Genomic DNA, 25,913 nt, shown 5'->3' with positions numbered 1-25,913 from the left:
TATCTGTGACTTTTAGGTATTTCAGTATGTTGTATGGAATAACAAAGCACAATATGAGCCCTGATGCTCGATAGAGATTCAAAATGATTTTAGGTTTCCATAGATATCAAGGTTCTCAGTGAACAATCAAGAAATCTAGGACCTATTATGTGGCATAACTAGGGCTTGGTAGCTTGAAATACGATTGTGGTGAAGGGGTTGTAAAGAAATACACTGCTAATATTTAGGATGTAGTTTATAAACCTTTGGTCTTTGTGTATAATCTTTCCTTTTCAATATCCACTCTTAGCAGAAGGAAGGAAAGAAAATATAGTGTAAACAAGAGGTAAATTTATTAATTTTGAGATTAATCACCCTTTAAGAAGTTACTGATATTGTGTATTTTATTATCAATATTTTAATATTATTGCTGTATTATTATTTCTATTTATTTTATTTATATTAAAATTGCTTGAATTTATACTTTAGAACTTGTTTTCTGCTAAGGAAGTTCTAATACCTTATAAGATTAAACACTAGCCCTGTGATGTTAAAACAAAAAGGTGGATCAGAGATTGTTTTAAAAGGGCGCTTAACCTATGGTTAAGATCACTGCAATCCCTGAAAGTTTATGTTCAGCTTTTTGTGTATGTGCTGGTTAATCTTGGCAGCGGCTTAATAACATCGATTATGTCCTCAAAGGAGTAGTAAGCCCAGAAACGTTAGGGATCTTATTTCGTAAATAGAAGAAAGATCACTGTACCAGCAACCCAGAAAGATTTGTGACATTCACTGAGTATTGAATTTAACTCTCAAAATCCTGGAAGCCAAAGTAAAACAACAACAACAACAACAACAAAAACACACCAAAAAAGCTATGTATAATTCTTGTACAATAAAGAAGTACAATTTCATTTGCAGAGATAGACTTTTTCCTGGTACTAAGCTTACAGAGAAATCAATCCTATGGCTGGGTCTTGAAGAAATATAACATCACTTAATATCCAAATATCTTTGACAGCATGATTGTAAAAGATATGAACACTTTAAGTTGATATTTCTAGTGAAAAAGAATGAAAGAAAAGCTGAAGACATAACTTTATGTCTTAACTGCAAAAGCACAACTCTGGGGGAGGCAAGATAATACAGACCAGATGTAATAATATAGGAATCTGGCTTAGACTTTGAGAAATGGAAGTTTAACATATCTGTTAGTTGGGTTCTCTCAAATATCAAAGAGAGCATGTGGTGAATGTCAATCATTGCATTGTTGAATTCTTCTTTCCTGGCCTGCAATAAAATTGGTTAAAGGTATACCATTTATTAATTTATACTAAAAGCTACGTACTAACATGACAACAGTGGTTTCTGTTATGATGAAGAAACTGTCCAAAGTCTGCCTATGTGCGGATAACACATGTGCCCAATACAGAGCCAACGTTTCCTCAAAAATGAATATTGTTGTATTCGAACAGTTAGACACTTACTACAGATGTTAGAATTTAAGTTCACTAAATTTTTATATTTACTATGCTGCCTTAAATTAATACAAACTCATCATTACGAGCCTATCATATTTACTTTTCACAGAACAAATTATTGATGGGCTCGTCAGTATACCTTTAGTGATTTTTTACTCACTTAGACAATGGCAAATATTTTAAAAGGTAATATAGTCTTAGCAATTTTTTTTTTTTTTTTTGTGACAGTGATTAGTTTATCAGGGCTACATTTCTTTTTAGTGAGAAATATTTTTCAGCATAAACAAAATTCTAACCTTTGATTCTTCTTCTCAGAATCAGGTTTGTATCCAGTTAATCTAATAACCATGTCAACTATTATATTTATATACATATTTAATATCTACTTCATTCCAAAAGGATTTGAGAGAGTTTACAGAAGGTTCTCCAGTTATACTATTAAAAGGTGGTGGGAGAACAGAAGACTTCCGAAAGCCATTAGCATGAAAAAAATATATCTTGATTTTTGTCTTTTCAAAAGTTCTTGTGTTTTGTTAATTAAGATATTATATTAAATCAATTATATATATATATATATAACTGTATTCAACCCAAATAACAGTTTAAATGAATATATATACACATGTACAAATAAACATATCTATGTAGAGAGATATTTAGTATTCATTTGCATGATCATTGTGAGAACATGCCATGTTATAATCCAGATCAAGGTTGTACCTCACTCTGAATGTCAAAGACAGAAATATACAGAAAAAGATAATTTTAAAAAATTATTATAAGGAGAATGCTGATAGTAATTATAGTGTTGTCACAATGTGACTGGATAAGATTTAATCAATTTTATACTCCCTTTTATGTCAATTAAGAAAAATATATTCAAATGTTCATAAACTTGTTAAATAATCTAGAATTGAATTGAAAAAAGTTATATGGACTTCAAAAAAATATTTCCAAATGTATATACTACTTATCATATGATATATGAACCACAGAGTGTTGAGAAATTAGAAAGATATTTATCCCATAACATGCAAATCTAAATATTAATATATGAGAATGTTTAAATGTTGTATAGAGGCAATATAACAAAAATCAAAATATATAACAAAAGATTTCTTCTCAAATGTTCATAAAAGTGCAAACTAAATAGTATTTTCTGTCTTGATCTGAAATACTACTTCCTGATGAAATACTATATCCTGTTGACTCCTAGTAGCTGTAGGTGGTGTTTAGAAAACAGTATTTGCATCTCTCAGCTGGCAGCCATGAAAATGTGCAGAAGTTCCAAGTACTGCTCTGTGTTCTTAATGACTTCCTTACCCACTGGTTACCATGGCATCAGAACCTTGATGTGCATATGTACTTAGTCTCACAGATCACTGCGGTGGGATGAATGGTTCCTGCATGGACCCTGGCAGGGTGGAGGTTAAAATCCCATCCCAAGCAGCCATATGCCCCTGCTGATCCACTAACAAGAGTGAGTGGATCAGCGGGGACTCCATGGTAGAGCGCTGATGAGCCTAATTGGCAACAGATGCTTCATTCCCTGGAAGCAAAAGACAGAAACAAGTAAAAGAGAAGGAAATGAAGTCTTGAAAGTACACTGCATTCCAATTACACCTTCATGTTGGAAAAAAACTCAAGCAGTTACTATTGAGATACCAGATTGATAGTAAAATGATGTTACTCCCCTTCTTTATATCTTTTGATCTTTCAGATAACTCTTTCAATACTTTAGTCACTAAATGAGATATATGGATTAGATAACTTCCAAGATTCCTTCAGATTTGATATTCCATGTGTTTGCTAGTAATTTCATTGATTCTTCTTGAAATTGACTAGATATTGAAAATTCGTATCTTAAACAATTTTTTTATTTGTTTGATTTGAATAAAGAGCACGCCTGTAATCCGAGCACTTTGAGAGACTGAGGCGGACGGATCATGAGGTCAGGAGATCGAGACCATCCTGGCTAACATGGTGAAACCCCGTCTCTACTAAAAGTACAAAAAATTAGCCGGCCGTGGTGGTGAGTGCCTGTAGTCCCAGCTACTTGGGAGGCTGAGGCAGGAGAATGGCTTGAACCTGGGAGGTGGAGCTTGCAGTCAGCCGAGATGATGCCCCTGCACTCCAGCCTGGGCAACAGAGCCAGACTCCGTCTCAAATAAAAAAAAAAAAAAAGAAAAAAAGAATGGTATAATGGAAATGGAAACAGTCTGACCTCTGACTTTTGGAAACAGAAAGGCAAGGACTTGATCTGTAATTCTGTCCATTGCTATACATCTTGAGTAAGTCTCCTTACTTTTTTTCTCTTATAAAATTGACAAACAAATACATAACTTGCAAGGCAGTAGTGGGTAATTTTATTCTCAACATACTTACATAGCAGTATTTCCTTGAGCCTACTTGCAAATGTAATGGAAGTTTTAATATGTCAGAAAAATATATTTTCATGTTATACAAAGAACATTCTTTACTGAGAAGACTAAAAATATTTTAATTTACTTAATTATACCTCACCTCTGAGGATGTTTGATGATATAGCCAGGCTTTCATTCCTGTGCTTTAATTTTGTTCTTTTAATTCACATTTAAATCCATATTTGACAGGCTTAAGTCTTATGACTGAAGTTTTTTTACACCTAATGATTTTCACATTTGACATACCTGATGATTGCAATCATTATCTCAATTATATGAAGTTTATGAGACATACTTTCTGTCACTAGAACAACATATTCTTTTCTGTTGTTGTTTTACATTCACTTACAAAATATTACAGCAAAATCTAAAAATGGTAAATCCTGAAATGTTTGTCTGCGAGCACAAAATTCTGAATTCTTTGTGCAACAAACAGAGGTGCAAAGTATAGCATCGGAAAGTTTGGATAGTATGAAAACTAAACATATTCTTCATCCTTTATGAGTCACTTTTTTCATATCATTATTTTCAGTCTTAGTTTTCCATTTTCAAGTGAATTCGTAGCATTTTATGTTTTATTCATCTCCCAAGCTAAGACCTTACAGTTAGTGGAAAGTCTGAAGGGTCTTGCTATATACTTACTTGTTTAATGCTTGTTAGAGGGTGTATCGAAATTGCTAAACTAGTTTTGTTAGGCTATTTTATATGTAGATGACTAGATGAGCTTAAAAGTTTTATTAATTTTTTTTGTTACACATTTTCAGTTTAGAAACGAACAAACAAATGAGAGACAATATAGAAAGCAAAGATCAACAACCTGGCAACAGTCTCTATCAACGTGTTGGTGTGTAACTATCTACAGTTTTTTTCTGTATAACCATGGCAACCAAGTATGTGACTAAGCAATGTTGTCACCTTTATGAATGTGACAATGGCGACACAATATATTCATTGGAAACATATTATTTTTGAATCTTTTTGAAGAAGATATTAGTACAAAGAAATCAGTGATTTAAGATTAAGAACTTGTCTTTTACCTCCATTGATGCTATTCAATAATCTATATGATTTCTAGAGAAAATTACTGAGAAAAATAGTAATTTCTATATATCATAATGTCTCAAAAGCTTCAGACATAATACATTTCCTTGTAGAAATTGATCCCAGTGTGAATTATCAAAATTCAGACCTATTTTAAAGCTTTAAAGGTAACATCAATTATTTTCTGTAGCTGTCAGCATGAAATTATAATTAGCTTTATATGGGCAAAGATAAAGAGTCATGATCATGTGAAATATTGAGACAACAGAAGATCTCATGAACAACAAATGTGTCTCAAAATTTCACATTTAAATCAGTTGATGTTAAATGAATCAGAGTCACAGATTCAGGGCTTTTCTCCCCCTTTTAAAAATATATATTTTAGTTGAAATCTTAGGAGTAGAAATATTTGTTGTTTTGTTAATACAAACCATAAATCAGTTTTGTGATATTTTATAAATACATAATTATGTCATATCTAATAGGGCAGAATTTTTTAAAGGAGAGCTTTTAAGTTTGAAAAGGCAGCTGCTATGCATCTATTATGAATCTTTACTGCAAATTCATTATAGTGGATTATTATGAAATGAGGGGATGAAAGCAGCAATCTAACTGGGATGAAAGCAGCAATCTGGCTTGCTGAGAGGCTCCCTTCTCCTGTAATCATCCTATGGAATTTAAACCACAGAGGAGGGCTAATGTCACATGAAAGTGCCTACTTAAGTACTCATGAGTGATGGCATTGGGTGACTTCTAATGTTGGCTGCACCTCCATATTTCTATTTTTAAAGGGAAGTGTGAACTATGGCACCTAATATTTACCTTTGTAATGTCCCCTTCTCTTCTCCTTATCAACATGGTGAATATTTGTAGGAGTACAGAGAGTCCAATTTGCTATGACAATAGCTGGGAATAAAGTTTTAGATAATACTTAAAATTTAAGTAAGTGTAAATATATATGTGTGTGTATATATATACACACACACATATATATGTTGTAAAATGTGGTTATTTTAAATTATGTGAAGTGAGCTATTATTTGAACCTCTTCACTCTTTCTTTAAAGCAGAATAATTGGTTACTTAACAAAAAAAAAATTATGTACATGCATTTTTAAACCTGAGGACACCTACATATTTTAAATAATTTTAAATTTCTCCATTTCAAATAATTTTTGATGAAGGGTTTTTAAAAACAACATGAATTTTTTAAAATCATGAGTTCTCATTTTTCAGTCAGATTTACATCTTTCTATTAAAATGTATTATAGAGTCTGTAAATGGGAAAGTTTATATTGTCTAATCACATATTAACAGAAACATTTCTTTTATGAAAGTGTAGTAGTGTAGGACAGGTTTAAAACACCAGTTCTGGATTATTGACTTCAGTGTAGAAAAAGAATATATAATACAAAACATTGCAATATTTTCTGTGCTCTTTTTAAAGTTTCGAAATCATATTTCTTCCTTTTCGGATTTCTTCGATATAATTATCATTCCTATACACAACAGTAGTTCAGTCTCTTAATAAAATCACATTGAAGATTCAGTTCATAACAATTTTTTTAAAAAGTGTGTTCACTTTATTTGCATCTTTAGAAAAATTTAATGAAATCCTTTTTTTCCTTGTCTTGTAGGTGAGTCGGATATGGTGACTGTATAAATCTCCCTCTGGCATTTTAGACTCCGGATTTTTTGTAATCGCCTTTGGATTTACTCAGTCATTTGAGTTTGAGGTCTTCTGAGGTCTACATTTGAATCCTATTCCGGTGTCATGTAACTTTAACTCCTGAATGCATTTTCAAGGGGCTAGAGATTGCACATACAAGAATAGGGTAGGGAAAAATAGGAAAAGAACTCTGTATCCCTAGAAATAATCAGGTTGGTTGAACGGTTACAATTTACACTAGATTGTCTTCAAGATAGAGTACCTATAAGGGAAACTCTGAGTTGACTATACTTAGCTCTGTGTTGGTATAATCATTCATAGTGGTGATGTAGATTTCAGCATGGGGGATAAATCCCAATTGAGGGAGGGTAAGTAATAATATTACTTTCTCTTCTTCTATTTCAGACTAACAAATATAGAATTAAATGATAAGACAGAAAACAGTTTGATGACTGGAACACTTAGTGACATCATTTAATAGCCTGTGGCATCGAAGCTATTACAGTAATAATTTCTCTCCAGTGAGGAAGACTACATAATGGCACTTGCCTGGAAGTCTTAATTTTCCAACCCAAAACTTCAGGATATTTTTCAAGCCCCCTACCATGACTCCGTATGCCACAGCAGACAAGATTTTGCAATCATTCCTGAAGAAAATAGATAATAAGTACAAATACATTTTCCAGTACTAAACTGAAGAGCATGCTGTCTTAAAATTTTATATTGTCTGTATGTGTACAGTGGAAAGTTAACATTGATGGCAGCCAGGTTATAAAAAGTTAGTTCATAAAAACCCTCTGCTTAAAATATAAACTGTAGGTCAGGTGTGATGGCTCATGCCTATAATCCCTTTTGGGAGGCCAAGGCAGGAGGTTTACCTGAGGTCAAGAGTTCAAGACCAGCCTGAGCAACAGAGCAAGATCCCAGCTCTAAAAGTATACATATACATATATGTGTATGTGTGTATATGTGTGTGTGTGTGTGTGTATACGTATATGTGCATACACAGGGAGAGCGAGAGAGGTTTCAAGCATAGATCTCTGAGAATTTGTTGTGATTTCTATTGTATTTCACCAGTTGGTGGCGACATTTTTGACGTCCAAATATGAAAAGTTTTTTGCCATTTTCTCCATGATTGAAGGGATACTGATTTTTATTCAAGAAGTTTTCTCCTCAAGTAATTTCAAGAATCTTGAATGCCTGCCGTTTTGTTTTGATTGTTGTTCACTGATGCTGAGTGTAGATAATCATACTAGGAGTCTCTAACATTCCACAGAAGTGCTCCCTCAGCTAGAATGTTGTTTCCATCATCAAGACTACCAATTGCCACCCATATTTATATATTGTACATACGTGTACATCTTGAAAGAAACCATTCCCAGTGCCAGTGGAACCAGACACCCACTGTTGTGTTTCAGTCATGTATATTTATGTTGTCACAGATAAGAAGTGGGAAGGAGAACTTGCCTTTTCCATTACTCTTCCGTGGGGACTTGCACAGTAAGATTACTTGAGCTTCGGCATGCCAATAGTCAATGGTGAATTTTTCTGTCACTTTCACAGTTAGTCAAGTGTGCACTCTGCAATATCAATTTTACACAAGGCATAACATTTCTTCCTTTATGAAGCAAAACCCAAGCAGTGGTGGAATATAGTTCTGTTGCATCTCTACAGAGCTGGTGCTGGCGGAGCTTAAAATCAGCCATCTGTCACTGATACTAGATGCCACCTATGGATATGGAGGCTTGACTTGCTCATAGTTGCTTTAATGAAGGGAGGGAGAGGCTTTAGCTTCATAAGTGCTCTAAGTGTTGTAAGTGTGGTGCACCTCTTTCAATATCCATGAGCTACTACTGTTACTCAAAGGTGGGTTTTATGCTGAAGCAGAACTACCATGGATGGCTAATCTCAGTCTTTGTCACTGAATCATGTTCTTAGTCCTTGTCATAGTATCTTTCCCTATGATGAGTTTTTGCTAAATATAAAATTCGATTTTTCCTCTGTTAGGGTATCCCCATCTATTAAAAATATTTGTATAGAACTGGACATCATTGTAAAAAGTCTTTTGTCCTCATCTTCTCTGTCCACTCCTTCAGGGAGACTTCTAGTCCTTATCAGAGTAAGTTGGTTCATTCATTCAACAAATATGTATTCATTTTTCACAATACACCAGGCAACGACATAGGCATAATGTTCAAAAAAGAGAGAGATGTAAACATTTGTAAAATCAGTTATCTTTTCCTCCACAGTGATTATAGAATAAATAATTAAATATGCAAGAAATAACACACCAGATAGTAACGAGAAAAATAAAAATAAGTGCTAAAGAGAAAAATAAAATAAGGAAATGGTATTAAGTTTTGTCAAGAGTGAGAATGGTTTTAAATTTGACATAGAGTAAGTAGGGATTACCTGCAATGAAGGACAAATTTGAGCCAATAGATGATGAAACTGAGGAAGTGAGCCAAGGTTCATGGGAGGGGATCAGTGCAGGAAGATTGTGCTTAAAGTGTGCAGTCCTGAGGAGGGAAGGTTGTATGTGACTATGGTAGGAATAGACATAAGGTTGAGGTCTTAACTCCATCCAACAGCAACTTCTATGTTCCTTCTCTGGTCTAGTCAAGGCACTCATTTATAATGGAAGGGGAAAAAAAGTAGTTGACATGATCAATCTATTAGAAATTAATATGGGACACAGAGGGGGTGAGCAGGCTATGAAGAAATAAATAAAATAAAATAATAAAATACTTATTTTAATAGAAAAATATATATAAATAAAAATAAATCTATTTAATAAAGATAAATAAAAATGCTGACACATGAAGGTAAAATAATGCCTTGCCATGTCTAGCTAAGAATATAATTCCTTGGTGAGAGCTGATAAAAACATAATGCAAGACTAATAAGTGTTTACATTTGGAAGCATTGGCCAAAGTTTTCTACTTAGCAAGCAATGTATAGAATGCCTAGAGTAGCAGTCTTAGAGGAATTAAATAATTTTCCATTGATTTAGTGTTTTATTTATAAGTTTTATCAAAGATAAAAACTTTTAGCAATGGAAGTCCAATTCTAGATACATCCAAACTTTGCTGCTTTGAGCAAATAATCAGAAGAAAATCAAATCTGGCAATATTCTTGGATGTTGTTTTAAAGGATATGTTTTGTTTTGATATGTCCAATTTAGCACACTTTTCTTGATGTTAGGCTATATTTTTATTTGACATATATTTCACAAGTATTTATTATGTGCAAGGCTGTTTTAGGTGTACAGATATAGCAGTGAATCAAACGATATCCCTACCTTAATACCTTAATAGAATTTCTGTGCTGGAAGGCAAGGCAGACGTATGTCAGATTCTAGGTCAGTGTAAGTGAATAGAGAATTTCCATAGGAAAGTTCCTCAGGCAGGCATATCAATCAGAATATACTGTGGTAACAAATACACCTGAAATTTAGTGTCTTTATAAACAAAAGTTTTTTGCTTTTTGTTTTTTTCTTGCGTTTATACCATATGTACATTGTATGTTAGCACCAGGCTCTGCTTACTGAAATTACTCATAGACCTAGGGTGAAGGAGCAGGCACCATCTTGAATGTTGTTTGTCATTGTGCTTAAGGGAAAATAAAATTCTGGAGGGATTAGAACCAGGAAATGTGACACATCTCATTTCTGCTTGTAACTCATTGCCCAAAAATAGTTGCATGCTCCACCCAACCACATGGTCCCCAGGAAGTGGGGAAGCCTAAAATGCGTTTATTAGATAGCACTAATGACCACAAAATAAAGCATATCAGATAAAGAACTCTCCGAGAAAGTGACATTTGAGCTGAGACGTGAAGAAAATGAGGGAGTGAGAGCCAGAGACAGAGCATTTCCAGCAAAACGAAGAGTAAGGAAGTTAAGGCTCATTCAGTTTCTTCAAAAAGTAGTGAAGGCTTCTTCAAAGTAAAAAAAAAAAAAAAAAAGTAATTAATAAAATGTAAGAACATCAAGAGAAGCTACAGATAAACAGAAAACAATTGCAAAATTTTATGTGCTTAAAACTGCATATTCAAAATATACAAAGAGCACGTACGAGTTACTAACAAGAAGACAAACAACCCAGTTTTCAAAAAATGAGCAAAATATTTGAGACACTTTACCAATGGTAACTGAATACATAAAAAGATTTTAAACTTGAGTAATTATCAGAGAAACATAAATTAAACCACAATGAAATACCGTATGCATTCACTAGAATAACTATAATTTAAACAACTGACAGTATCAAGTGTTGCATGAATGTGGAGAAACTGGACCTTCGTATATTGCTGGTGGGAATGTGAAATGGCATAGCTGCTTTGAAAAGCAGTTTGGCAGTTTCTTAAAAAGTTAAATACACATGTCACATAACTATTTAATAGCTAGAAACTTTACTGAACATGAAATAAAATCTACCAAAGAACAATGTAAATATATGTTCATACTAAGTCTTGGATATTAATGCTCATAGGAGTATTATTCAAAATAGCCAATAACAAGAGAAAATTCAAAGGTCAATAAAGTGGTGACTGGATACACAAATGTAGCATGCCTGTAACATGGAATGAATGACATATATGCTACAGCATAGACAGGCCTCAAAAACATTATATGAAATGAAAGAAGCCAGACACAAACAGCTTATTTGTATTGTATGATTCTGTTATATTCAATTACTGCAAAAGGGAAAACTGGAGATGTAGAAAGCATATCAGCAGTCACTTGGAACTGTCAATGGGAGAAGAATTAACTGGAAAAGAGCACAAGATAAATTTTTTGAAACAAAGGAAGTGTTCTAAGACTAGACAGAGTTAATATTTGCAGAATAGTATAAATTTGCTAAAACAAATGTACACTTAAAGTGAATGGGCTGGGCATGATGGCTCATGCCCGTAATCCCAGGACATTGGGAGGTCAAAGTGGGAAGATCACTCGAGCCCAGGAGTTCAAGAGCAGCGTAAGCAATACAGTGAGACCTCATCTTAACAAAAAATCAGAAAATTAGCCAGGCATGGTGGCGTGCACCCATAGTCCCAGCTATTCAGGAGGATTTCTCGAGCCCTGGGGGTTGAGGGTGCAGTGAGCCATGTTGGCACCACTGCACTGCAGCCTGGGTGATGGAATGATGAGACCCTGTCTCAAAAAAAAAAAAAAAAAAAAAAAAAAAAAAAAAAAAAAAAGAATGAAATCTTATGGTATGTAATGTTTGCTTCAATAAAGCAGCTTAAAAAAAAAAAAAGAAACAGTAAGAAGGCCAGTGTGGCTCTTTTAGAATAAAGAAGGGGAAAGAGCCGTAGAAGGTGTGGTTAGAGGTATAGTCAGTGACTCTATTCTCAACATCAGTGAGGCCTTCATCAAGATCAAGTTTGGACTTCTTTTCAAGTTTGTGGGAAGTCAGAGGACTTTTTTGGGTATTAAAGGTACTGGAATTAATTTACGTATTTAAAGGATCCTCCATGTTGATTTGCTGCAGCAGGTAAGATTGAAGCAAGACAATAAATTAAGATGCTTTTATAGCAGTTCAGAAAAGAAAATATGGGAAGTCGATCAAGAATGAGGAGTAAACGTGGTGAAAAGTGGTCTTCCCTGGAATAAGTTTGAAAGTAGAGGCTCCAAGGCGAGCTAATGGATGTGATTGGGCTACTAGACTTTTTGGCATTTTTATTAACAAGTAATGTGAATAAATAACATCCTTATCCCATTCCTATCCTTCTGCTCAACATTAAACACACTCTAAGTCAATACTTAAGTCTTAACCTTAAGGCTTAGGGTTAGGGAGTAATCACTAATGGAATGTGAATTATGGAAGTTTGATGTGTATACATTTTAATAACTAAAAAACAAAACAAAAAAACACTTGTTTGATGTTGATTTTTAAAAAAATATCAATAACTCTGCATCAAAATGGTCTTGCTACATTTTTTTTTGTTCACCATTAAAATGATATATTTTATCGGAGACTGCAAAAAACTATCACAGGCTTTCATGATAACCATCCAAAACAATTGAATAGAATTAGGCTATACCTCAATTTTTATGATATATAATGTATAATTTGGGTTAACAGTTTAGTACTCAAATCAAACATAAACGATAAACATTTCTGAATGCAATTTCCTCTCTCAAATTTGAAGTATGATTTCCTATTACAATAATGCATTTTATTTTTTAAGAACAATTTCAGAGTAATTGTAGATAATTAAATATATTGGATTGTAATTTTGAAAATTACCTGTGTGAAGGGAATAGGTATAGCAATTTGTCTTTGCTTTTTATAGGTTGAACTTACAGAACTAAACATAAAATATTTAAGTTTTACTGGAACAAAGAATTTAGGAAGAAGCAAATTGTAAAACTGGCTTCAAGTATTTTCACATTAGAGTTTTGCAATTTCTCCTACCAAAAAATTAAAGTGATAGAAGTTTATATTACTACTAATTGTGATAAGACATTTCATTTTAAAAGTTTTTAAGAAATTAAAATGATAAACTTGCCATCTAAATGGTCAATTGCTTTTTTTTTTTTTTTTTTATTCTATATAGTGAATGCTGGGAGACACTTTTATGACTATTCAAGAATCAGTCTCATTTTCTTTCTGGAATACAAACTCTTTTACTTGAAGCAAAATAATTGTCTCCATGTAATGCTTCTGATTGATTATTCTGATTTTCCTGTAATTGTTTTACTAATTCTGGAATCTCCCTAATAAGAATAGTTTTATAGAAAAACAGAACAAAACAAACAAAAAATAGTGCTATCTGGAGTAATGGGTAAACTCCAATATCTTAGCGGGAAAATGTAATAAAAGTTTAGTTTTAGCTTATTTAAATATTAGAGTGACGCCAGGGATTTTCTGAGAGACTCTCTTGTAACAGTTTTGTTACGTCAGCCACTTTTACTGTAACGATGCTGCCTTCACCACATGGCTTTCTTTTTGCTTGTCTCCATTAAGCCGATGAATGGTAAAGATTATGAAGGTCTTACATGAGAGGTTTGTCTGGGCCAGAGTGGAAAAAAGTATACTTCACTAGGACTTTCCTTTCTATGACTAGTCAGAGCTCACTCATATGGTCACAAATCATAATTGTGTTTTTTTAAATTCTAAAATAAGAAGAAATTAGGTTATTGACTAGTCAACAGTCTCTGCCACTGTCAGGAAGCTATGTATTATTTTCAGCAATCTAGAGAAAGAATCCTCATTTAAAAATTACTTTGCTTGATATTTATGTAATGTCTAGATCAAGACGAGATTCTTTCATCTCATCATTTCTTTCTGGACTTAAAAAAAAAAAACAAAAAACAAGGCCGGGCGTGGTGACTCATGCCTATAATCCCAGCACTTTGAGAGGCTGAGGCAGGCAGATCACTAGGTTAGGAGTTCAAGACCAGCCTGACAAATATGGAGAAATCCCATCTCTACTAAAAATACAAAAATTAGCCAGGCATGGTGGTGGACACCTGTAATTCCAGCTATTCTGGAGGCTGAGGCAGGGGAATCACTTGAACCTGGGAGGCAGAGGTTGCAGTGAGCCAAGATCGTGTCACTGCACTCTAGTCTGGTCAACAGAGTGAGACTCCATCTCAAAAACAAACAAACAAAACAAAACAAAATAGTGTTACTGAGGAATAATTCACATATCATAAAATTCACCTTTTTATTACGTAAAATTCAGGGATTTTTTTTCCACAAAGTTCCATAGACAGCACCACTCTCTTAATTTCAGAACATTTCATCATCCCCAAAGAGGCTTCTTACCCGTCAGCTGTCATTCTTCCTTTTCCTCTTCTTCCAGCCACTAGAAATCACCAATTTACTTTCTATCTCTATGGAATTGCCTATTCTGGACATTTCATATAAAATGAATCATACTGTATATGGCATTTGATGCAAGGCTTCTTTCACTTAGCATAATGTTTTCAAGTTTGATTGTTGCTGTACTACGTATCAGTACTTCATTTCTTTTTATGGTTGAGTAATATTCTATAATGTAGATATGCCACTCAAGTGTTTGGGTGGAGATAAATTTTTAGTTTTCTTGGGTACATACCTAGAAGTGGAACTATTAGGTCATATAGTACACCCTTGTATAAGGTTTTCAGAAACCTTTAAACTATTTTCCAAAGCTGTTGCAACATTTCGCATACCTGGCACCAACCTATGAGGAGTCCAATTTCTCCATCTCCTCACCAAAGCTGACCATTCATCTTTATGATAGTCATTCCAGAGGGTACAAAGTAGTATCTTATTGTGATTTTCCTTTGCATTGCCCTAATGAGTCATGATGTAGAACATCTTTTCATAGGCTTATTAGCCATTAATGTATCTTATTTACAGAAGTATCTTTAAAATGTGTCCTTAGCACATTTTAAAAGTGGTTTATCTGTTTTTGTTATTGAATTGTAAGTTTTTAAAAATACATTCTGGATACAAATCCTTTTTCAGATATGTAATTTGCAGATGTTTTCATCTATTCTGGTATTTATCTTTTCATTTTCTTGATACTATCTTTCAAAGGATGAAAGTTTTTAATTTTGATGAAGTCCAATTTATCTAAATTTCCTTATCTCATTGGATTTTTGTGTCACATCTAAGAAACCGTTGCCTAATCCAAGGTTGGGACAATACAATCCTTTGTTTTTATCTAAGAGTCTTATAGTTTTAGCTCTTACATTTAGATCTTGGATTCATTTTGAGTTAATTTTTATTTGTGGTCTGAGGTAAAGGTCCAACTTTATTTTCTTGCATGTGGATATCCAGTTTTCTGACCACCATTTATTCAAAAGATTATTCTTTCCTCATTGGATGGTCTTGGCACCTTGTTGAAAATAAACTTAACATAAATTTAAGCATTTATTTCTGGACTCTTAATTCTATTTTACTGATTAATATGTATCTACCTTTGTCAGTACCAAGCAGTTTTGTTTACTGTAGCTTTGCAGTTAAGTTGTGAAATCAGGACGTGTGATGTGAAATCAGGAAGTGTAAATACTTCAAATTTGTATTTTGTAAAGATGGTTTTGGGTATTTGAGGTTTCTTGCATTACCACATGAATTAGCTTATCGACTTCTGCAAAATATTAGCTGGGATTTTGATAGTAACAGTGTTGAATATGCACATCAATTCAGGAAGCACTATCATGTTAACAATGTTGTCTTTCTATACATGAACACAAGATGCCATTCCATTAATTTTGGTCTCTTTAGTTGCTTTCAGCAGTGGTTTCACAGATTTCAGTGTAGTTTAAAAATTCTTGTATTAAATTTACTCATGAGAATTTTATTCTTTTAGATACTGTTATAAATAAAACTATTTTGTTAATTTTATTTTGATTGTTCCTTGCTAGAATGTAGAAATACACTAGATATTTGCATGTTGGTCTCACATTCTTCAATCCTGCTCAACTCATTATTAGTTCTAATAGTTTGTGGTGTGTGTGTGTGTGTATGTGTGTGTGTTCCTTAGAATTTTCTATATACAAGATTACATCATTTGCAAGTAGAGATCCTTTACTTCTTCCTTTACAGTATAGATGACTTTTTTCTTTTTATTGCACAATTTTTTTCTATTAGAACACCAATACAATGTTAAACAGAAGCGGTGAGAGCAGAAATCCTTGTCTTGATCTTAATTTTAGGGGAAAGTATTTAAGTTTTCTATAGATGGCTTATGTTGGTTTAGGGAAGTTCCCTTCTATTCCTAGATTGTTGTGTTAAAAAATGATTTCTGGTCAAGAGATTGAGACCATCCTGGCTAGCACGGTGAAACCCTGTCTCTATTAAAAATACAAAAAAAAAAAAAAAGCTAGCCGGGCGAGGTGGCGGGCGCCTGTAGTCCCAGCTACTCGGGAGGCTGAGGCAGGAGAATGGCCTGAACCCGGGAGGTGGAGCTTGCAGTGAGCCGAGATCGCGCCACTGCACTCCAGCCTGGGCGACAGAGCGAGACTCCGTCTCAAAACAAACAAACAAACAAAAAAAAACCGCCTGGAGGCCAAAGCAGGTGGATCACCTGAGGTCAGCAGTTGGAGACCAGCCTGGCCAACAAGGTAAAATCTCGTCTCTACTAAAAATACAAAAATTAGCCGAGTGTGGTTGCGGGTGCCTGTAATCTCAGCTACTCAGGAGACTGAGGCAGGAGAATTGCTGGAACCCGGGAGGCAGAGGTTGCAGTGAGCCGAGATCCTGCCGTTGCACTCCAGCCCAGGTGATAACGGCAAGACTACGTCTCAAAACAAACAAACAAACAAAAAATAAACCACACAAAAAAACAACCAAAACAGAAAACCACATTTCTGACCTTTTATTTTATATATTTTGATTAAGACTTAAAAAATGTTCTGTGAGAGTTTGTTGAGGTCTAAAAGTATATTAAACTTGTGGTTCCCTTTGTAAAAAAAAAATATACATTTTAATGTATAGTAATTTGCTGTGAGAATGAGTTAATATTCCTGTGGCAATGCTTACTTTCCCAGTTATTCTGCAAACTTGTGTGCTTAATTCACAATGTCACAACATGCTAAGTGCTCTGCTTTTAAATAAATCTATCATGGTAGTTAAGAATTATTAACTAATGATTATCCAAAACACCTGCATGAGGTGTAAAAGGTATAATTTAGCCTTTAATTCTAGAAAGAAAAAGCATTAAACTTTGTTTTTAAACAATAAAAAAGCGTAAGAGATAAGATCCAAATGCAAATGAGACGCTTAGTTGATATCGCATACAAATTTTAAAGTACTGGCTTAAAAAAAGAGAGAGATCCCACTGCCATATGCTCTGAATATCAATAGAAAATAGTTTTTCATCACCTGTTAATATATGGTTATAGATTTCTTCCTTGTGAACACTGCACATATGCCTTTACATTGAATAGCTTTGGAGTATCAATTAATGTATGTTTATACCTTTCGGTGTGTTATATCAATAAAATATTTAATAATTTAATAAATACTATTTATAACATGTCTTCCTGCTTTATGAATCCACAATATTAAAGTATTCCAACAATATCATTACTACGTTTTTACATAGTGTGGATGCTGAACTATGATTACCAAGAAGGGTGAAGATATTAAATGCTTCATGAGATTTTTTATTAAAAGTTATGTACTATAAAACATGTGCAATATATTAGGTAAACAGATTGCAAATTAGCTTATATAGTATCATTTTATTAAATTATGCATACAAAAAATAACAAAAAAAATTCCTTTTAAACCTAATTGCCTTGATTTCATCTCTCACTTTAAGATACAAGAATTCATTATTCAGAGCTTATTGTATTGCATGTGACAAAACCTAAATATTTCTATCTCAAACAAATAGATGAAGTGAGTTTGTTGGTTCACATATTTGGGAAATTTGAGCCTTGATGTTGGCTTTGGCGCCACTGTAGTGAGGAGTTCATAGAATAACCAGAATTTATCTTTCAATAAATGAAAATCTTTTTGAAAACTTGTATGAGGCTTGTTTCCCTTTCTGCTGATGTCACTCTTAGGCAGACCCTCACCCAGTGTTAGCAGTAGTAGCTACAGTGCTTCAAGACACATATTCTTTTTAGCTATTGATCTTGGCAGGAAAAAAAAAGAGAGATTTTTCCTCGTTGCCTCAGTCTGGGTTATCTACCAATCTCTTAATCAATGGACATAACCGATGGATTAGAGAAATTTTGTTGATCAGGCATAAAGACCCATCTTCATGGTTTCTGGAAAATATATTGTCTTAAAGTCATGAAGGGGTAGTTCCCAAAAAGATGTCTAAGGTAGAAAAAAATGAAATTAAAAACCACATAACCATTGTTCTGTGGAAGAAAAGCAATCAATACAATATTTGGTGGTGGTGGTGGTGGTGGTGGTTGTTCAGAGCCTTCAGATTCTGAAAATGAAAAACGGGGTAATTCATATTAACATTCTTTCTGAGGTCATCTAGAAAATTGGATCAAATAATAAAGTATTATCAAGTCCTGCTTGCAGGTATGAGAGACTAAGACAATCCCAGATGATCTTCCTCTGAAGAATACAACTAACATCCAAGACGTAGTACAAAAAGCAACTACTAGAAAGTACTGGAAAGTGAAAAGTAGTAGTCATACTTTGGTGGAAAGTTTATATTGGCTTGAAAGAGAAGAAACAAAGAGAATTCCTGTCAGCAGACCTGTACAATAAGAAATTTCAAAGGAGGATCTTCAGAATGAAAAGAGATAAGACAATGAAAAATTAATTCCTCCAAAAAAATGAAGAACATTAAAAATGGTAAAAATCTGGGTCAGCACCAGATTCACGGGAATGGCAACAATAGTGTTGCACAGGACACTTCTGGCCTTTTTCTATCCACACTCAGAAAGAAGCTCTGTACTTGGGAGTTAATATTCTGTGGTCATTGTCTGGAAGTTCTTAATAATTTCATCTTCAAATTTTTCTGTTGTGTGTGAAATCCTGGGAGTCTCAGCTCCCACGTGGTCCTACTTCACAACACTTCCTCGAGAACTCAAGATAGGTTCTCTGCTGCCTGATTGTAAATCGGCATCTGGCAATCACTGCTATCCTCTGCCCCAGGTAGGCCTGAGTGCTGGCGTAAGAAGGGTCAGGCTCAGATGTTTGTGCCTTGCACACAGAAATGGGCAGGGTGCTGGGCATCTATGGGGATCTGCATTCACCTCATAAAATTCCTAACCCAGAGGGAGCTCATCATTAAGTAACAAATAAAAAATACCATGACAGGTTACAAGAGAAAAATTGTGGTAGAAAGGAACAGTTCGTCCTGCCTTTTGAATAACAAAGTCCTGAATTCGCATGTTTCCTTGGGCCCTGAATATTATGCAGCTAGCCCTCATCTGGGTAAATGCAAAGTCTACATATTTATTTTTGCTTTTTTATTTTAGTTTCTTTATAAAGCATATTGCTATTACCAAATGATGATACTGTTTTGTGGAGTTTGTGACATGCAAAAAAGCATAAAATGAGAAATATCTGAAAAGATCCCATAGCTGTTCTCCTGCATATATGGGCATGTGAACAAAGGTATTCTCTAGTGTGGAATGCTCATTTACATAGATGAATTGAGACTGAGGCTATACAAATAAATTCCCATCCATACAACTTTTAAACTGGGAATAACTACAGTACTTGCAACAGAACAGTGGAGTGATAAAAATCCTTACAAAATTTCTTGCTGAGGGGTCAGAAAAGTGAAGTCAGGAACCATGAATGCCCGCCCCCCCAAAATATGAGAATATCAGAAGAAAAAGAGCTAGAGAGTAGAATCCTTAAATCTGTCTATACACGTCTCTGACTGTCCCCAAAATATGCATGTGCAGGACAAACTCAAAAAGACAAACTAAAGGAAAAAAAAATATCAAAACAAAGCCCAGGCCTGTTGTACACTAAAGTATTAGTTCAATCTCAGCCAAGAAAATTATCTCCTAAAACAAAACAATGGAGTAAAGTAATATAATCCTGAATCTTCACAACTTAACATTGATAATGCTCAGCATAAAGTTCAAAATTATCTAACATAGAAATATTCAAGAAAATGTAACAACATTTCAGGAGGAAAGACAATCAGTTGAAACTGGCTCTAAGATGCACCAGATGTTTGAACCAGAAGACAAAATTTTAAAAAGGTTATTATAACTGTCATCAGTGAAGCACATGAAACAGGTAACAAAAAGGTAAAATGGTAGGCCTATACCCAACAATTTTAACAATGATAATAAATATTAATTGACTAAAGACTCAATTAAAAGACAGAGAGTATATTAAAAAAAACAGACAAAAGCAACAAATAAAGGGGCAACTATGCTGGATCCATGAGATACATTTTAAGTAAAAAGACAAATAAGATGTAATTGAATGGATGAGAAAAAATACATCATGCAAAGAGTAATCTTATGAAAGCTTGAGGGAGTGAATAATATCAGATAAAATAGACTTCAAAAAACGTATTAGGGGACATGAGATATATTTTTAATGACAAAATTTCAATACAACAAGAAGACGTAACAGTATAAATGTTTATATTTTGAATTACAAGTCCCCAAAATACATGGAACAAATTTTGATAGAATATACAGGAAGAAAGAAAAAATTCCAAAGTCATGGTTGAAAGAACTTGAAAGAACTACTCAAGAAATTAGGAAAGACTAAGAAGGTCTAAACAATGCTATCCATCACATTGATTTATTTTATATATATATATGTATACATACATATACACATTTTTATTTTTATATACCTATGTATATATGCATTATTATGCATATACATTATACATATATGTATACACATATAAATACATATACATACATATGTATACATATATAAATACATATACATACATATGTATATATATATGTATATGCATTTGTGTACCTTGCAACGATGGATTTCACATTCTCCTAAGTGCACATTTTATGTTGCCTAGGATAGAAAACATCCCTCAACTAGTCACAATAAATTTCAAAAGCTTGAAACCAGATAGAATGTTTGCACAATGGAATTTAATGAGAAACAATAATAGGAATATAATTAAAACACTTCTAATATTAAGAAACTAACAATATACTTCTAAGTAATTATGGGGTTAACATAGAAATAATTTAGATTTATAAAGTAAAGAACTAGCAACAAGAAATTAGAATGTTGTAAAATGAATAATAATTAAAGTGGAGTATATCAAACTTTGTGGGATACAGATACAGCAGTCCTCTTACAGAGATGAATGTTTTAGAATGCCATAGTTAAAAAGAATAACAATCTCAAATCAATGATTTAATAGTCAACAGGTATAGGAAAAAATGCTCCACATCACTAATCATCAGAGAGATGAAAATTAAAACCACAATGAGACATCACCTCACCCCAGCTAAAATTATCAAACTTTTATCGAAAGAACAGGCAATAACAGATGCCGGTGAGGATGTGGAGAAAGGAGAATCCTTGCGTATACTGTCGGTGTTAAGGTAAATTATTACTCCCACTATGAAAAATGTATGAAGGTTTCACACAAAAACTAAAAATAGAACTACCAAATGCCCATCAGTGGATAAATGGAAAAAAATGTGGTATATATACACAAAGAAAAATTACTCAACCATAAAATGGAATTCTGTTATTTGCAGCTACATGGATAGAACAGGAGGCCATTATGTTAAGTGAAATAAGCCAAGCACAGAGAGACAAATACTACATGTTCTCACTCCTTTGTGGGAGCTAAAAAAGTGGATCTCATGAAGACAGGGAGTAGAATGGTGGTTAGCAGAGGCTAGGGGAAAGGAAGGGATGAAGGGAAAAAAAGAATATAAATGTATTTATTATCACTGAACTATATACTTAAAATGACAAAGACGGTAAATTGTTTACATGTGTATTTTATCTCAATTCATAAAATGTAAAAATCTTTAAAATAAAACAACAAAAAAATGAAACTCAAAGCAAACAAATGAAAGTAAATAAATAAAGAAAAAAGCAGGAACCATGAAATAGAAAACAGACAACAATAGGGAAAAATCAATAAAACCACAATCTAGTTCTTAAAAAAAAAAAGAAAAAGAAAATTGATAAAGCTCACCAAATTGATTGAGTAAAAGAGGGAGATGCAAATCACAAGTATTAAGAAAGAGGGGGCCTCACTACAAGTTCTTAAGACTTTAACATGATAAAGGAATATTATGAACAACTTTATACCAAAATCTTTGAAAATCTATGTGAAATGAATAAATCTCTGGAAGGGTACAAATTAAGAAATCCAGCCTGCAACTATATAGAAAGCTTGAACACACTAAGTAAATGAAGTAAATTTAGCTTGTAAGTACAAGCCTTTCCCCAAGGAAAATTCCAGGCAATGATGGTTTTAATGATGAATTACATCAAACACTTAAAGGAGCAATAATACCAGATTTAAACAACTTCTTTAATAAAATAGAGTAGGAGAGAACACTTCTTAACTAACTTTATGAAGTCAGCCTTAACTGAATTCCAAAATTAGACAAAGACCTTGCAGTTTGACTGGCAGCTCAGCAGCAGTACAATAGAATACCAGTTAGAATTCTAAACTTTTTAACTCTAGTTCCTGGCTCCAGGATGGCACCTCTACAACTGCCCAAGACCTGGGGGAACTTACCACCCTGAAGGCAAGGACACAGGCCTGGCTGGCTTTGCTACTTGCTGATTGTAGAGTCCTAGGGCCTTGATTGAACATAGGCCATGGACAAGGAGTGGTTAGGACAGGTCTTGTGTGAGACCCGGTGCTGTGCTGGCTTCAGGAGTGACCACGCTCACTCCTGGTGGTGGTGGCCATATGGGTGTATGTGTCATTTTACCACCAGCACCAGGTGGCTCAGAACAGAGAGAGTGACTCTGTTTTTTGTGGGGATAAAGTAAGGGAAGAGAGCAAGAGTCCCTGCCTGGTAATTCAGAGAATTCTTGTGGACCTTGTCCAAGACCATCAAGGTGGTACTTCTTAGCGGCTACAAGAACTACAGTGTTATTGAACTTAGAGTGTCCCTAAAGCAGATACAAGTTAGACCACAATAACCAAGTCCTTTTGAATATCTGGAAAGCCTTCTTAAGGACAGGAAAAATAATCCTAGACAGTGAAGACTACAATAAATACCTAACTCTTCAGTGCCCAGACACAGGAAATTCTACAAGAATCAAGACCATCCAGGAAAACATATCTTTACCAAATTAAGTAAATAAGGCACCAGGTCCCAATTCTGGAGAAACAGAGATATGTGACCTTTCAGATAGAGAATTCAAAATAGCTGTTTTGAGGAAACTCAAAGAAATTCAAGATAACACAGAGAAGGAATTCAGAATTCTATCAGATAAATTCAACAAAGAGATGGAAACAATGTTTTAAAAATTCAGCAGAAATTCTGGAGCTGAAGAATGCAACTGGCATACTAGAGACTGTATCAGAGTCTTTTAAAAGCAAAACTATTCAATCAGAAGGAAGAATTAATGACCCTGAAGACAGGCTTTTGAAACTACACAGAGTAGACAAAAGAGAAAACCCCAAAAATACAGACAGGATACACAAAAAATAAAAAACAAGAAACTTGGTCATATCACCAGAGAAAATCACCTTTTACTAAAAAGAAGAAAGGAAAAAAGGAAGGGGAAACTACAAAACACTGAGAAAATCAATAAAATGGCAGGAGTAAGTACTTACTTATCAATAATAACATTGAATGTAAGTGGACCAAACTCTCCAAGAAGAATGCACAGAGTGGCTGAATGGATAAAAGAAAAAGACCCATTGATCTCTTGCCTAGAAGAACATTCTTTACCTATAAAAAGACACATAGAATGAAAATACAGGTTTGGAAAAAGATACTACATTCAAAAAGGAACAAGAGTTGCTACACTTATATGAGACAAAATTGATTTCAAGGCAAAAACTAGTAGAAGAGACAAAGAACAACATTATATACTGATAAACAGGTTAGTTAGCAAGAGGATATAACAAGTTTAAATATATATACCTAACAGTGGAGCAAACAGATATATAAAGCAAATATTATTACAGCTAAAGTGAGAGGGAGAGACTCAAATACAATAATAGTTGGAGACATTAACACACTCCTTTCAGCATTGGACAGATCTTCCAGACAGAAAATCAACAAAGAAGCACCAGACTTAATCTGCACCATATACCAAATGGATCTAATAGATATTTAGAGAGTGTTTGATCCGACATCTGCAGAGCACACATTCTTTTCCTCAGTAAGTAGAACATTCTCAAGGATAGACCATACGTACATCAGGTCACAAAACAAGTCTTAAGATGTTCAAAAAATTGAAGTAATATGAAGCATCCTCTCTGACCACAATGGAATAATAGTATAAATAAATAACAAGAGTAATTTTGGAAACTATACAAATACATGGAAATTAAACAATATGCTCCTCAATGACTAGTGAGTCAATGAAGAAATTAAAAATTAAACTGAAAAATTTCTTGAAACAAATGATAATGGAAACACAACACAGCATAATTTATGGGACACAGCAAAAGCAGCACTTAGAGGGAAGTTTATAGCCATCAGTGCCTACATGAAAGAAAGAAAGAAAGAAAGAAAGAAAGAAAGAAAGAAAGAAAGAAAGAAAGAAAGAAAGACAGACTAAATAAACAACCTAACAAGTCATCTTTAAAAAGTAGAAAAGAAAGAGCAAACCAAACCCCAAATGAGTAAAAAAATAAATAAATAAAGATTAGAGTAGAATTAAATGAAGGAAAAACATAAAAGATTAATGAAACAAAAAGTTGGATTTTTTTGAAAAGTTGAACAACATTGACCAGCCCTTAGCCAGACTAAGAAAAAAAGAGAAAAGACTCAAATAAATAAAATTAAAAATGAAAAAGGAGACGTTACAACTGATATTGCAGAAATTCAAAGGATCATTAGTAGCTACAGTGAACAATTATATGACCATAGGTTGGAATATGTAGAAGAAATGGACAAATTCCTAGACACACACAATCTACCAAGAGTGAACCATGAAGAATCCTAAAACCTGAACAGACCTATAACAGGTAACGAGATTGGAGTTATAATAAAAAGTCACCCAGTAAAGAAAAACCCAGGAGATGATGGTCTTACTTACTGTTGAATTCTACCAAACATTAAGAGAAGAACTAATACCAATCCTACTCAAATTGTTCTGAAAAATAGAAGAGGGCGAGGACTTCTGAACTCTTTCTTCAAGGCCAGTATTACACGAAACCAAAACTAGACAAATACAATTAAAAAAAAAAGAAGAAGAAGAAAAGAAAACTATAGGCCAATATCTCTGGTCAACATTGATACAAAAACCCTCAACAAAATGCTAGTAAAATGAATTCAACAATACATTTGAAAGATCATTCATCATGACCAAGTGGGATTTATCCCTGGGATGCAAGGATGTTACAACATATGCAGATCAATCAATGTGATACATCATATTGCAGAATGAAGGACAAAAATATATGATTGTTTCAATTTATACTGAAAAAATGTTTGATAAAATTTAATATCCCTTATGATAAAAATCCTGAAAAAAATGGTTAGAGAAGAAACATACCTCAACATAATAAAAGTCATATATGACACATCCACAGTTAGTAACATACTGAATGGGAAAAACTGAAAGCTTTTCCTCTGAGATGTAGAACACAACAAGGACATCCACTTTACCACTGTTATTCAACATAGTAGTGTAAGTCCCAGTTACAGCAATCAGACAAATGTAAAAAATAAAGCGTATCCAATTTGGTAAATAAGAAGTCAAACTATCCTTATTTGCAGATGACATGATAT

The 25,913-nt window shown here is 33.7% G+C and overlaps 1 long non-coding RNA gene across 1 annotated transcript; it reads left to right on the top strand.

Moving 5' to 3' along the window:
- Positions 1-3,451: 3,451 nt before the first annotated feature.
- LOC103881495 lies at positions 3,452-8,612 on the top strand. The gene is made up of 4 exons (XR_642958.4): positions 3,452-3,492; positions 4,648-4,727; positions 6,561-6,758; positions 6,998-8,612. It is a non-coding gene; the product is annotated as an uncharacterized LOC103881495 (long non-coding RNA).
- Positions 8,613-25,913: the final 17,301 nt, after the last annotated feature.

The sequence above is a fragment of the Papio anubis genome, chromosome 2, assembly GCF_008728515.1.
Source record: "Papio anubis isolate 15944 chromosome 2, Panubis1.0, whole genome shotgun sequence".
Taxonomy (NCBI): Eukaryota; Metazoa; Chordata; class Mammalia; order Primates; family Cercopithecidae; genus Papio; species Papio anubis.
This window is presented reverse-complemented; position numbering and strand designations above follow the sequence as displayed.